The sequence below is a fragment of the Triticum urartu genome, chromosome 2A (genome assembly GCF_056163025.1).
Source record: "Triticum urartu cultivar PI428250 chromosome 2A, HENAU_Tu73, whole genome shotgun sequence".
Classification (NCBI taxonomy): domain Eukaryota; kingdom Viridiplantae; phylum Streptophyta; class Magnoliopsida; order Poales; family Poaceae; genus Triticum; species Triticum urartu.
In genome coordinates this window covers 762,558,153-762,572,226 of record NC_141874.1, presented here as the reverse complement: position 1 = coordinate 762,572,226, position 14,074 = coordinate 762,558,153, and the positions used below count along the sequence as shown (strand labels likewise).

The 14,074-nt window shown below is 44.7% G+C and overlaps 1 pseudogene; it reads right to left on the bottom strand.

Moving 5' to 3' along the window:
- Positions 1 to 2,607: 2,607 nt before the first annotated feature.
- On the bottom strand, positions 2,608 to 12,606 carry LOC125528425 (NAC domain-containing protein 30-like; annotated as a pseudogene).
- Between the last annotated feature and the right edge of the window lie 1,468 nt (positions 12,607 to 14,074).

The following is a 14,074-nucleotide window of genomic DNA, read 5'->3' as shown; positions in this document are numbered from 1 at the left end:
ATCGAGAAGATGATGGGAGACGAGGACAACTCTTCACAGAGCTGAGCTTAATTGCAAGTTGCTATGATGGAGCTGAACTTTTGTTTGTCAACTATTTGTGTAGTGCCATAATGTGCTCTCCAGGATTGATGCTTGAATGTACTTTCGCTGTTTCTATGAATGTGATAATATGGTTTCCATAAGGCTGGTCATAGTGGGAGTAACTTAGCTAGTAACATCGCGCAGTCCAAGACAAGTTTGCTTATGCGGCATGTATTTAATGATGAGAGGTGTGTTTAGAGTAACATAATATGTTACTGTAACGTAGCGCTTCCCAAGAGAGGATGAGTCTACAAGCTAATAAATGAAGCCAACTATGACACTACTACTATGTTACTTTGCACTACGGAGGTAGTAACTTAGACTAGTGTCATGCATATGACACTAGTCTAAGTTACTCTCCACTATGACCAGCCTAATGTGGTCTCCATAATTCCTGTGGCCTGGAGTCTGGCCCATGGCCTTTTTGCTCCCACTACTGCTAGGCATTCCTGCAGTAGAGAAGGAACAAGTGAGGTGTACGCTTTGTGTCAAAAGTTCTTCATTTGATGAAAAATATTTGGGTCTTCCAACCCTGGAGGGATGCATGTCTAAAGGACGTTTTCAGAATTTTCAAATGAGTACGACAAAGAGAATAATTGAGTGAGGAGATGGCCTAGTGGCTCAGCCAGTTCGTGAAGTACTTGTCAAATCGGTGGCTCAGGCACTACCTACACACATTATGGGGGTTTTAGGGTACCATTACCAGTGTGTGACAATCTATCTAGGATTGTATGAATCTTTTATAGGGGTGATGCACACCGCAAAAGGAAAGTTCATTGGAAGAACTGGGATAGCCTTATGCAACCAAAGGAAAAGGGAGGGACAGGTTTTTCGGACTTCTGTTTATTCAATCAAGCCTTGCTAGCTCGGCAAGCATGGTGGTTAATTTCATCTTCTAGAAGTTTGTGTGCCCAAGTTCTTATGGTAAGATATTACCCTAATGGGAAGCTATAGGATACGGTATTTACCGGCAACGCTTCTTCCTTGTGGCAAACAATATGTCATGGCCAGGAATTACTGAAAAATGGTTTAGTATGGAGAGTGGGTAATGGTAAGATTATACGGATCTAGAGGGATAACTGGATAGCTAGGCCTCATTCTTACAAACTAATTTAATTTCTACTCAAGTGTTAAATGAAAATGGTTCCTGGGATTATGCACTATCAATGAAGTACTTTGTTCCTGCTGATGTATCTGAAATATTGAAGATCCGGGTATCACCTAATTCGAGGGATGTGCTGGCTTGGGGCTCGGGGAAGGTCGAACAGTTTTCCGTCCAAAGCTCTTATGACCTTAGCTTTTGAAAAATTTCATAGAGGAAGTGGAATCTCCTCCAGCAGTAACTCCTCAGAGTCGCGTTCATGCTGCAAATTTATTTGGTCAAGTGATGCAGCACCAATAGTACGGAATTTTTCTTGACGCATGGTAATAAACTCTTTGCCAACTTGGCAAAAAAGCATATAATTTGGCTGGGAACTTCTGGTGTTTGCCCATTATGTGCGAGGGAAGTGGAGGACAATTTCCACCCGTTCATGGTATGCCCTCTTGGAGGGCAACTGGTCTAGGTGTATGTTGTTAATGACCTCCTGGGTGGTCTGGTATGTTTGAAATGAAGTTATACATCATAAACCAGTGCCACCATTCGAGATCCCAGTCCGGTTTCTACAGAGTTACTTGGATTCAATTATTGGGTATAAAACTGAATATAGACCTTGATCCATGGAAAGGGAAGATGGTCATTGCCCTTGATAAAACTGTAAGAATGAATAGTGTGCCATCTTCGGTCATTGTGTCTGGTTGGCGAGCCCCAGGGCAAAGTTGGTTCAAATTGAATAGTGACAGTTCATATGTGTCGAATGGGGAAGCTGGTGCGAGCATGATTCTCAAGAATGACGCAGGAACTGTCATTTCCTCGGCTTGCAGGAAGTTGTATTCTTGTCAGGATGCTTTACGAGCGGAGCTATGCGCATGTAAGGAGGGATAATCTATTGGTTTAGAGAGGAGTGATCTACCTATCCTCATTGAGATGTACTCGGTCAACGCAGTGAACTTGATCCAAAGCAAGGATATTGACAGATCAGTCTATGCTCACTTAGTTCAAGAGATTAAACATCCTAGAAGCTTGCGCAATTCTTGTATTACTCACATTTCACATTCTCAGAATAGAGCCGGTGAAAGGTTGGCTTCTTTTGCTAGAATTCATGATAGAATAATGACCTGAATTGGGTCTGGGCCAGTGGTGGTCCTTGAGTTAGTCAGAGATGATTGTAAAACTACTACGATTGAGTAATGCAAGTGTTATTCCCGCAAAAAAAAATAGTTCCATCATATTAACATAACCAACAAATCAAGGGGTCAAGAACGAAATGTACATGGCACGATGGAAGCTCACGCTCACATGCACCGACGCTGATGTATGTACAATTTGCCAAGTTAACCTATACCAAGGGTTCATTCGCTACGATTTGCGCTGATCTACTTCTAGTGGACGTGGAAGACCAAGGGCCTCTCGTTCTGCGCGTTGCACTCACCAGGGAATTAGCTGAAGGACGTGGACATCAAGCTGTCCAGGAAGTCCCAGTCGATGCCGCCCGCCGCCTGTCCCTGTCCCTGCTGCCGGACATCGTAGCCGGCGTCGTCGCAACCGGCAACGGCGGTGGCAGTCGGCGGGCTCTCGATTAGCTGTGGGATGTTGCTGAAGAGACTCTACTTCGACTCCAGCAGGTCGTCACAGGAGTAATAGGCGCCCTGGCCGGGGAAGCCGAAGCCGCCGGCTCCGGCAGCGTCGGCCGTGATCTGCGGGAAATGGAGGTGGCTGTCGCCTTGGCCGTGCAACCATGGCTGCGCGTCGTAGTAGCTCCCGAGGCCCGGAGCGGCGGTGTATGCCGGGAAGATGTAAGAATCAAGAGATAAGAGAAGGATGTTCCTACAAGCCTCCTCAGCGATTTGGATTCCTGGTCGTTGGATCTGGCTGCTTGATGCGATCTGGGCCGTCAGATCAACCCCCGGAACGACCTCGTCCGTCGGATAAAAAAAAGTTACTGCTGGACTGAATAGTTTCACCTCGACCGTGCCACCGCACGTAAATAGCCTGCCCCGCCGGGGGCATTTTCATCAATTCACGCTTGCGCGTATAAATTGAGTCCCCGCTCCTGTGGAGATGACCTAGCCGCTCTCCCCCGCACTCACGCAACCCCTCTCCTCTTCCTCCCGTCCCCCCTCCTGCCCACTCGCTCGATCCCCACTGCTCGCCGCCCGGGACGCCGGCCGATTCCGGCCGCCCCGTCGCCGCCCGGCACACACGCGGCTGCAGCTCTACTAGCTTCACCGCGTCGATCCACTTTTCCTCGACTCCTGTGGTCGCCCCCATCAATTTCCCCCTGCTAGGGTTTCGGTTGTGGAGGTCGACCTCGCCTCCGGCAGCCGCCTGCTCGTTGCCCGGCGCGATTGGACCGCCGACATCAACACGAAAGAGGTGTTGTTCATCATCATCAATCTGCCTCGGGTTCACCGGATTCAAGAAAGGGCACGGGCGGCAACTCCCTCCTGGACCCCATCCGTTGCAGGCGTGCAGGCAACTCCGGTGAGTCCACCCTGATGCATTGTTTGTACCTCGCACACTTTTTCCCTCTCTCGTGGTTCAGCAGGGAGCGAGCGGCGGTTGCAGATCGATGCCATGTGGTGGAGCGGTGGGGGGTTTGTAGGGGGAACCACGCCATGGCGGGTCAGGCGGACTGTGCCGACTAGAGAGGTGTAGGCGCTTTTGATGGGGCGGATGGTTCACGGCCGGCCTGTGGCGAAGGGAGGGGCGTTGATGTACAGGACGTAGGAGAGCATGGTGATGCTTCCGTACAGCGTGGTGACCACAGCGGGGCGTGCCTAGGTGCATGGGGGCGAGCTAGAGTTTGTTTCTGTTCATGGGCTCGTGGGAGGGGCCGTACCCCAGGGAAGGTGGCGACGGTGGCTTAGGCTTGTTGTTTTCTTCCATATGCAGATTTCAGGCTTTATGTTGCCGCCTGACTTATTCAGTTCAGAGGCTATGAGCAAGTTTTAGGTTGCTGCTACTGTCTATCTATGCATGCTTGTCCTCGCCTTCTATGCCGTTGCTGATGTTTATCTATACAAGTCTATGCTGATGCCTTTTATTTTCCAGTTGTCTGACGGTGAACTAGGAGTTTTTTTTGCTGATTAGAGATGATGCTGCTACTTTTATTTTTTCCAGTTGATTGATAAACTAGATGTAGTCACCGGTTTGGTGTTTACAGTCATGTGAATGGCATATGTTTATTTGTGTCATCATTGCTGCTTCCTGTCTCCTTTTCTCTGCATCTCAACGTATTTTTATCATCATGAGAATCCTCGGTCTTGTAGTTTATCTGTAGTGTCAAGCTTATCTTATTCCTGCCAATAGTTACCTTGTTTTTTTCCAGGCAACATCAGTAGCTTTTTCCTGAACAAAATGAATGCATTTGATCCTTGGGTAGAAGCTACCCTGAATTGCATATTGGTTATGTGAGAAGTGCCCTCTCTTCCTCTCTCATGGTGTGTTTCTTCCTCCTCTGTGTGTTTTCTTAAACAGGGGAGGGGGTGTCGATATGCCAAGCAGGAAGAAAGCTGGATCCGGATGCAAGGGGCAGGCAGACAGACAATAAGGTGTGTGCTGACTACACAACTGCCAACCTTTTCTGTTTTAGTGAGATTTTTTTTGTGATGTTTCCTCTAGACACAACCATAATTGTTTCGAATATAACTACCATTTTTTATTTCTTAGGAGTGTATTTCAGTGCAAGGGGGGATTTAATTTGATAGTCCATGTCAGCAGTTGCCATGTTTTTTTACTGTTTTGACCATATTAACCATTGAGTGGTTGTCAGATTAATCATACCTTGTTTTCATGTGTTTTTTCATATGACCTTGCCATGTTTATAAACCCGTAGTTGTCGTGAATATACTTTGCTATCCACGACAAGGGGGTGGTTGCCATTTTTTTATAAATACATGGTTGTTGTGTTTAATAAAGCGTAGTTGTCAGGTTTTAAGTGGGGTGTAGTCAGATATACAACACCTGGTTGTCAGGTTTTAATGATGTATAAGCAGGTGTAGTTGTAGTGCAGCTGCTTGGTTTGCTGCTGATTTGCTACCATTATGATTCCCGGTTGTTGAAGAAGCCAGTGGTTCCACTCATAAGTAACTGAAAACAAGTGGATGCTCCTTTGCCATCTCCTGTGCACAAAATTTGTGAACTCATTGTGATTCAGAAATACATGGTAGCGTGCAACAGAATATTCTGTGGTTATTTTACTGATGTAGCTTACCAATCATGTTATTTGCTGTTACCAACATGTACCTGATTTTGGCCATTGTCGTTTAATATAGTTTTTGGTCTCATTAACAACACACGTTGGTGTCAAGATGAGCGACATGGCCTGCTATGATCAACAACTTCCGAGTCATAGGATTTGATGCATTATTCTGTGTGAAAAAGGGCAATGAATGCATGAATTAAGTTTTTTTGGTTTGAAGCAACTAGCAATTTCTACGTATAACTATACTAATAGATGAGAGCATGTGTGCATATGTATGTGGTTTTCAAGGAGAATTATGTGACCATGGCGTTCGTGCTCGTCGGCGGGACGGTGTAAGGCGCAACTCCGACGTGGTCGCGTGGTGGATGTGCGGTGTAGGAAGCGGTTCCTTGCAGGTTGGACGGCATTCAGGCGCAACCCCGGTGCCCACTGAGTACTGCCTCAGCTACAACCTCCCTCGGTGAGCTCCATCTTCCTCCTGCTCATCTGCTTCGGCTACTATATTAGACATGGTCGTGGCTATATTGATGTGGTGCTTGTCTGGTTGATGCTCTATGCCCTACCCATGCATCGGTCCCTACCTGAGCTCTGTAGTTGTGGATGCATGCTATTCTAGGGTTTGCAGGATGTTGTTCATGTTTGGTTTCTATCATAGGAGCTCCTGTGATGATTTGGTTTACATGTGGATGTCGTATAGCTATGCTCCTGGATTTGCTAAATTGACCAGTGGTGTTAGTGCTAGGGCGATGATGATTAACATTGGCTGAAATAAGTGTGCCTTTGAGCAATCGAGGCATCGGTGGGTATCAAGTTGGATCCTCCCTCTTGTCTCTAGAATCCTTTTTGATCATGTGATACTTGTTGTTCTGCCCTTGGATGGTCATTCTTGTTGAGTGATAACCAGGGTAGCTACCTTGTATAAACAGATTGATCTGGTAATAAGAGATGACGGGGTAGGCTATATGATCGAGGAAAGGCGAATCTGAGCGCACTATGCAATGAACCCTGAACCCTCTTTATTTGTATTTAAAGGTGTTGCTTATTTATCGAGAATCCATCCAGAAAGTAGAGAAGGATGTTCCTACAAGCCTCCTCAGCGATTTGGATTCCTGGCCGTTGGATCTGGCTGCTTGATGCGATCTGGGCCGTCAGATCAACCCCTAGAACGACCTCGCTCGTTGGATCAGATCCTGGTACTGTAGGAATGAATAGTTTCACCTCGACCGTGCCACCGCATGTAAATAGCCTGCCCCGCCGGGGGCATTTTCGTCATTTCATGCTTGCGCGTATAAATTGCGTCCCCGCTCTCGTGGAGATGACCTAGCCGCCTCTCTCCTCGGCTACAACCACCCTTGGTGAGCTCGATCTTCCTTCTGCTCCTCTGCTTCAGCTACTGTATGGGACAAGGTCGTGGCTATGTTCATGTGGTGCTCGTATGGTTGTTGCTCTATGCCCTACTCATGCATTGGTTCCTACTTGAGATCTGTAGTAGTGGATCCATGCTATTCTAGGGTTTGCAGGCTGCTGTTCATGTTCAGTTGCTATCATAGGAGCTCGTGCGATGCTCTGGGTTACATGTGGGTTCCCTGGTCCTGTAGCTATGCTCCTGGATTTGCTAAATTGATCAATGGTGTTCGTGCTAGGGCAATGATGATTAACCGTGGCTGAAATAAGTATGCTTTTGAGCAATCAAGGCACCTGTGGGTATCAAGTTGGATCCTCCCTCTTGTCTCTAGAATCCTTCTTGATCCTGTGATACCTATTGATCTGTCCTTGGATGGTCATTCTTGTTGAGTGATAACCAGGGCAGCTCCATTGTATAAACAGATTGATCTGGTGATAAGAGATGACGGGGATAGGTTATATGATCGAGGAAAGGTGAATCTGAGCCCACTATGCAATGAACCCTTAACCCCTTTTATTTGTATTTAAAGGTGTTGCTTATTTGTGCTCGAGTGTTTATAGTTGTCTTATGTAAAGATTTCTTCTCTCTCATATCTTTATTGCATAAAAGTTGTTCTTGATCTTTTATTGTTTGTTGTTGGACCTTGATTTCATCTGGTTAAGAGTAAGTTGCACATTGTTATGCTAGAAAGACTCGCTCCCAGCAAGTTGTCTGTTGAATGGCTTGTTTTAATTTGTTGATAAACCAGCAGAAACCACAGTGTCCTGTTTCTAATAACATCGTCTTTAGGCTGGTTAATGTTTGTATTGGAGCTGAGTATTTTTTTATATTTGCTGTTTATATCCAATATTGCTCCGTTTCATTTAGGACATGCCTGACGAACACATCTATCTATATGCCCCTGATGAACCATGTATTTAATATTTAATACTATAAGGCATGCACAGGAAGCAAATAATCAAGGCTGGGAAAGAAGTGTCATGTCTAATTGCTCTTTATTGCTTGTGTAAACCAAAACAAAAACCGCCACAGACAACTATTTTGCATATATTCATCTGGTACGAGCAGGGAGCACAATTAGTGTCACTGTAAACACAAAACTAAATGAGAAGCAAAGTGGAATGTTTTATAGTGTAAGACATAGGATTGCACATTTCCAGTTGCAACTTGCAATTGAATTGTAAACTAAGTATTGTAATAACACTCTTTCATTGGCCCTCACTACCCTTGACCAATCTATCCAAATCATTATGTCATTTGTGCCTCCCATCATTGTCAAGAACCATGTTAACAAAAGGAAACTCCGAGCAGGAACCGTTCTTCATGTGGCTTTCATTTCGCTCATCGTTCCTATATTTTATTTCGCTTGTTTTTTACCATCTTCCTTCTCTGTTTGTTTCATGGTTGGGACGGTGGTGTGGCGTTGGGGCTGTCTTGCGGGTCGACCGGAGAGGGAGCACACCGAGTGGGCTTCTAAGATGGCTGAGGTGATTATTTGCTCCCTTGTTTGTCTTTATCTTTGTGATGTGCATGTGCTCATCAAGGGCTTTGTTGTATTTTAGAGATTTGTCTAGGGTTTCCTGGTTAATCCATTCTGATTTTGGTCTGCTCATGCTCTTGGCTTCTGGACTGTGGTGCTCGAGGTGGTCTGGCTGTCGTCGCCGCCCCTGCTCGATGCCGCGCCACCCGTTTCCCCCGCTGTCGACGAGCTTCTCGGGCTCTTCAATGATTCTTGCAAGGAGGTCATATGCAAGAGAGTAAGAGGTGTGTTCTTCTTCTTCTTCTTCATCATCATCATCATCACCATCATGGAGAGAAACATAAGAAAACCATTAGTCTCATCATCTTATGGAGCTGAGTGTCGTCCCATAACTATTGTTGCACGATTTATCATATTATAAATGTTAATCAGGCCATTAAATTTGCATTGCATTGTTCCCCTAAACGAATTGCATTTTTGCTGTTATTGCTTATTGTTGTTGGCAAGACAAATATGTGTAGTTTATAACACTGTTGCAGGATAAATGCAAATTTGATTCGCTTTTTTCTTGCACCGGCAACATCATCTCTGCATGTGCTGTTTAGGTTGTGTTAGTAATGACTAATGAGAAAGTGTGGCAAATAATCGCTGAACAGAGTCGGATGATTCAGTCATGTGCCAGTGTCTCGCTATATGCCAATAGTTAGTCATGATTCATTTTCACTTCTGCATACGCTATTTTTTAGAAAGTGATCGCAATAATGTAGTTTTTACAAATTGCAAGGACGAAAAAAATCTTCAGTTCTATTTTAAAAGTAAAACCAGATGATCAGCGCCGTCAGCCACGTAGACTGATTTTGTAGGTTGATACTAGAGGCTAATTATATGTGAATTGCTGATGAGTAGAAAGCAAATGTATAGAGGGCATACCAAGTACTGTAAGGTCGAGAATTCATATACATCATTTATGCATGGGTTTGTTGTATTTCTAATTTCCAAATGTTTACTATGTGTGTAGTTGCATAGTATTTCTTGATAATTCAGACGCAGTAATTATGCATGTGTGTGCCATGTATCTTATTTCCAAATGCTTACTGTTTTTGTTGTTGCATAGTGTTTGTTTATACACAATTGTATGGTGATCGTGATGCATACTTCTTTGGAATATAGAACCATGTTACACTGCTATTCTTACTTTTTATATTGGTGCAGTTTTGATGAATTGCAGAGGCTGCTAAAAGACAGAGGCATACAGTGTTTTTTTTTATTCACTCAATCAGGTTAAAACACAAAACAATGTAAGTTTATGTTGCTTCTTGTATGGGTTAAATGTTTTTACATGATTTTTCTCTGGTATACACACTTCACCTTTAATAACAGGTCATGTGACAATCTAGGAGTAGGAGTATTTGTTTGATATGTATTCATCATGCAACTTTGTCCAAACTGATAATCAGGTGGTAACTTTGTAAATAATAGTTAGAGGCTTAGAACTTTCAGTAAATCCATAGTATTTATAGACTGGAATCACATTACTAGAAGTAGGTTTATAATCAAGCGAGAATCATGTTTTTGCAGATTTCCTCAACTCTTTATTCAACAATTATGGTGATTTTGTTTCTGGATGCGGTCCTTTTCTTTTAACTTCTAATGTCAATGACAAAATTCTACACTCACCGTTTCTATAGTGAGGCACACTGGTTATATTTGCAGCTGGATGTGGATCGACCGCAGCCGCACTATTTTTGCCTACAAGTATATCATGGTTTTGGACAGACTTCATACATTGTTGGTGCTAAATTTGTTTTTGGTGATTAATGCTACATTTACATTGATCCTTGCAACCCCAACTTGGTGGCATGTGTTTATTGTAAAAGTAGTGTGTCCGTGCATATCTTTTTTGAAGCCCTTCACTTGCTAACACGAGTGACATCTAAGAATCAGAGTCCACTGATGAATAATTAATTATAATGGCACTGTATATCCTTTCTCCTGGGGGTTATTTGTTAGTCTTCTCTCACATTTTAACTGGAAAATGCATATTTTCGTCATTTCACTGATAGTATAATACTAAACTTAAACATGTATTCTTGGATGATAAGTGTGAGTTGTGGACTTCCTGCCCTTTATCACAAATCGACAGTACGTACTTCAGAATTTAGTTGACATAAGATTAATCATATTCCTATTTTGAGCAGGAAAGAGTACCATATTGAACCAACTCTTTGGGACTAATTTCAGGGAGATGGATACCTTCAGGGGAAGGTATACTCAATTTTCTTTACATATATTTCTTTCATTTTTTTCACTTCTCTTATCATGAAACTATGCTTTCAAATGTAGTACACCCTTAGATTTGATAGTATATTTCTATCGCTAGGAGAGGTATGTTTACTTGTAGTTTGATTCCCTTGTTCTTTTGACCTTTCGAGTAGCAAAGTACAACATTAGAGAGATACTAGAAGGTTATGTACTTGGTAAGTAGAATAGTTACTGGTACGGTTTGGCAACAATCACTGAACTGTCAATTAGACCTAGAAGATAAGAAATAAAGATACCATGCATTTTTCTCTTCTTTCTATCATTCTGTGAGCATTCGGTGCTCCAACCAGAAAAACATGGACCTTAAAGCATCTAATGTACATCTATTCATCATAACTGGCCAGAGTTATATATCTGCAAACCTCTTGTGTTCTATTACAAATGAAGCAATTGAGGAAAATTGCTATATCTGTGACATCTTATGTGTAGATTCTTGCCTACTTGGTTGAAATTTGTAGTTGCTGGTACCGATGCCATTTAGCTTTCACCCAAATTCTTGATTGATTGATCTTGAACTGTGGGAGCTTCTCACAACCTTAACAAATGCCAGGGCCTTTAGTTTAATACAGAACCAGATGCAGTCATGAATGCAGAGCAGCTGGTGACTCCACTATATAAAGATCTCTGAATAAATGAATTACATACAGCTTTACAGCAATCTCTATAGAATGGAAGCAAGTCGTGTCTCTCGCTGGAAGGGGACCGAGGAGAGCTCGACCGGAGCTCAGCAGATGAGGGGCACCTTGATCCATCCGTTGGCGAAGGCGATCGCCTTCAAGATTAGAAGGGGGAACCATCGCTCACTGTACATACGTTTTAGAGGGAAATCACAAGTGCATTTTCTATACAAAACCATTATGTGGTCATCATAATGGAATAGCACTCATGGAGGCAGTTGAACCAAGCTATCTATGCCTAACTATGACTTCATAGTTTTATCGCCTCCATTGCCGTTGTGGTAGCTTTTGCTCTCTTATGTTCCTACTCGTATAACTGAACTTAATGTGAGCTAATTTGTTTTTGTAATCTCATGACTGCATTGAACTTGATGTTGCGCTACTTCTGGGGTGGATTAATTTTTACAATCTCATGATTTTGTTGAACTCAATGATGTTACTCTTCTGGAATGTTTATTCTTTCCCATGAACCAGAAAATCAGTTGTTGACGTTTTAGATGAGCTAAACTTGCTTCCTACTGATGCATCATGCGGTTTGATCTTCCATCGCTTGGCATATCGGTTGGACCGGCACCCTCGCGCCAAGGCGCGTTGCCGATCTAGTGCCTCTGGTTCGGGGTGGGCTTCTGGAACGCCCGGCACACCACCCAACCTTCCTCCTGCACACCGTCACCATCATCATCAGCGCCAAATTGTCAACAAGAAAACAAAGAACTGATCAGGAAAAGATGAACTGACATGTGTGTGCGCGTGCTCGCTGGTCTCGAGACGGTACTCGTGGATGATCTAGTCCGTCTTTCTACCATTGGGGGCGCGGCCCCTGTAAAACACAAGCGTCTTCCTCATGCCGATGACCCCTCAGCTTCTCGACGATGTCACTGGCTTGTCGCGGCCGGTGGCCTTCCAGAACCCGGCCGCCGTGGCGTGGTTGGTGCCCGTGCCGTTGGGGTACTTGCGGTCCTTGAAGCTGAAGAAGTACCATTCCGACAACCACTGCTCCTCCTTCGCCGCCTGACGCGCTCCTCCCCTGCCGCGGCCGCACCTCTCTACACCACCGACAATTGCACGAACACCATTGTTAAGTTCCAACTCGACTCGATAGAACACCATCTATGCACAAATTACAAGATTAGCTTCCAAAAATAGATAAATTTGTGGGGTACCTTACAGGTTCCATGGCTCAATCCCGTAGAGATCAACCTTCGGGATGATGTCGAGGTCGATCTTCTGGGCGGCCACCTTCTTGGCCAGGTAGTACCCCACCAGTTCATCCTCTATGGGGTGGAACCTGAACCCTGGGGGGACACATGACTCCTCTTGATGTTGCTGGTCCATTGCTAGCTCTCTTGTGAACTGAAGTCAAGCACACAAACTTTCCAACTTATTGCTAGGAGTAGAAGCTAGCTGCGTGTAGAGAGGGGAAACAATGGTGCTAACCAATAAGCGGATCGATCGATCATGTATATATGTATGCGTGTGGACCAAACAAGAAGATGGAGAAGAAGATCTATAAGCACTACACCACAACCCTTGATTGGGGGCAATTAACTGTCGGGAGAAATACGTGAACAAGGGCAAAATATTTGCCGGGACATTTGTTACTGCCGGGAGAAATACTTCGGGGCGCAGAAACTGCCGGTAGAACTTGTGGAACAAGGGTACACAGACTGCCGGTAAAATTCTAGGGGCCGTTTTCTGCGGGACATGTAAACCACAGCATGTTTTGTGCCGGGAAGTGTCTTTAGCGCAAGTCCAAAATTGTACTGGGCCCAAGCCCGCGCTAGCGATGGAAAATAGGCGCGAGAGACTAAAATTTTGGCACAAGACGCGCCCCAATCCCCCAAATCGGCCCAATCCAAATTCACCCCCAAATCTCGCCGTGCCCTACACCAGACCGCACCTACCGCCGCCACGAGCACCGCACCACCACCGCTGCCCCCAACCATCCATCGCCACCGACCACTGCCGCCGTCGCCTCTCACCCACCGCGCCCTCGTCGCCTCTCCCAACTACCCCAGCGCCGCAGACCGTCCTTCGCTCCGTTCACTGCCGACGCCGCCCCAATCACCGCCGCCGAGCACCCAACGGACATGGAGCACCACGGGCACCGACTGGCCCCGTCGCCGAGCCACTCCACTGCCGACCACCCTCCTCCGCCGAACGCCTTCCATCGCTACATCGCGAGATTCCTATCTCAAGCAGGCGTCCTCCCCGCAAGCTTCACCCGAGCAGCGAGCCACTACTAGGAAAAGGGCTATAGATAGGATTGACACTAATGGCGCACCAGGGAAGTAGTGCGCCACTACTATATACTAATGGCGCACCAGTTGGTGATGTGCCATTAGTGTGGAAGACACTAATGGCGCACCAGAAAACAGGTGCGCCACTAGTGATAATTTTTTTTTCATTTTTACGTACATACTAATGGTGCATCCTACCAAAGTGCACCATTACTAGTTCTAACTTGTAATGGCGCACCAGACATGGAGTGTGCCAGTACTGAATTTTTTTATTCTTTTTTTTCAAAACTACTAATGGCGCACCGCCTCACAGTGCGTCATTACTAGTTTAAACTACTAATGGCGCACCCTGTAGAAGTGCGCCATTAGTATATATTTTGATATCATGAATATTTTTAAATTTCATGGGCACTTTTTGATATCATGAATACTTTTAAATTTCATGGTCACTTTTTGAATTCATGAATATTTTTTCAAATTTGATGATATTTTTTCATATTCAATATGATAAAATATTGAATATTCATGAGGACACTCGATCTCGATCCCCCTCCATCTCGATC